The following is a 1,874-nucleotide window of genomic DNA, read 5'->3' on the forward strand; positions in this document are numbered from 1 at the left end:
AGGAAGCGCGAGTCCGCCGCCGACAAGTCCGCACAGTGACGGACAAAATGTTACGTCACAACACATTACAAAACATAAAATGTATTTCTAATTCATATTCACTATGTCTGTTTAGATGTTTGGAATTTTATGTGCATTTTATATTTTCAATACATCTAAACAGACATAGTGGATATGAATTAGAAATACATTTTATGTTTTGTAATGTGTGTACATGATAATGCACATAATATCATTCTAATATTCACTCACATGTCTCTTTATTATAATGTGTGTTTGTATGTATGTATGTATGTATGTATGTATATATACTTATATTTATTATTTATATATATAGAAGTATATACATGCATATATACACACATAGACACACATTATAATACTCAGAAAATTCTAATATTTCGTGTAAATATACATATCTGCGTGAATATCCGAGCATGAGAAATTTGTATCTCTCTCTCTCTATTTGTTACATTCAATTTAATTCTAACATATAACTGTATAAGAAGATATATTAGTGAATATGTACAATTACATTTTATGTGTATTATAATGTATAAATGCTTACACAAAAAGTATTATTTTAGAATTACATATGTATCACTTATGGATCTATATGCAATAATAGAATAATATTTTGTGTACACTGATCTATGTGTGTATATGTGCACACATTATTATATAAAATGTAACTGTACTTCATATTTACTAATGTCTCTTTATGTTATAATAAAATTAAACTGTATGTATACATACACACACATTATACGATACACATAAAATTCTAATATTATGTATAAATAGATATACAGAATATCTGCATGAATATTTCAGCATGTGTAATGTCTATGTCTAATGTGCGTATATTCACATAATTACGATAAAGATGCATTATTCTAATGTTGTACATAAGAATACATCAGTAATATTATATTTGTATTCATCAAGGAGCAGCTATAAATATACGTGCTATGTATACATGTATCTATTGACACATTGTTGTTGCTTTTCAGAAAGCGACAAAGTGTGACAGTGATCATGTCATCCAGGGTTGGGCACGTATCAAACTCAACGTATCATACGTGGTTTCATACATGGATGAAACTATGTATAATACATCATAAGTTTCAGCCATGTAGTAAAATGGCGCTGGTCGTGCGCGGGCCGCAAGCAGCAGGGATGGCCTAGCAGGCGCGCCGCGCCGTTCGAGCTTAGAGGTTCGCGGCGGCGGTGAGTGGGGCGCGCTTGCCACACTCCCCGCGCGCCAAACTATCGATGACGGCACTTTGGAAATAATATCTCGATTAGGAAATGATCGGAATCTTTTTGAAAACTCAATTTAGTTCGCTCTAAAGCGTGCGCGAGTACATACAGAGAAATGCTACATAGATATGTATAAATGTGACTTGTTTTAAATAAATTATATGTGTATTTTAAAAGGGTATTTGATAATTCTACCAACGTTCGTGAATAAGAAAGAGCGCACTAAACTGAGTCGAATTGAGTCCTTCACCATTTTGTAATTTTCGCAATAGTTATAAGATATATTAATTACTAAAACATTGATTTTCAAGAACTTTTTACTCAAATACTATCAACTTTACAGAAAAACAGTAAGAGACAAATATTGTCTTTTTTTTCCATGAAGCTCTAAGAATTTTTTCAGAATTTTTTAGTATGTATGTAGCGTTTTTCTGTATGTACACGCGCACGCTTTAGAGCGAACTAAATTAAATTTTCAAAAAAATTTCAATTATTTCCCAATCGAGATATTATTTCCAAAGCGCCATCATCGATAGCTTGGTGCGCGGGGAGTGGGCAGTGGGGCAAGCGCCCCGCTCACCGCCGCGAGCCGCTAAACTCGAACGGCGCGG

Source organism: Trachymyrmex cornetzi, unplaced genomic scaffold (genome assembly GCF_001594075.2).
Source record: "Trachymyrmex cornetzi isolate Tcor2-1 unplaced genomic scaffold, Tcor1.1 scaffold1683, whole genome shotgun sequence".
Lineage (NCBI taxonomy): Eukaryota > Metazoa > Arthropoda > Insecta > Hymenoptera > Formicidae > Trachymyrmex > Trachymyrmex cornetzi.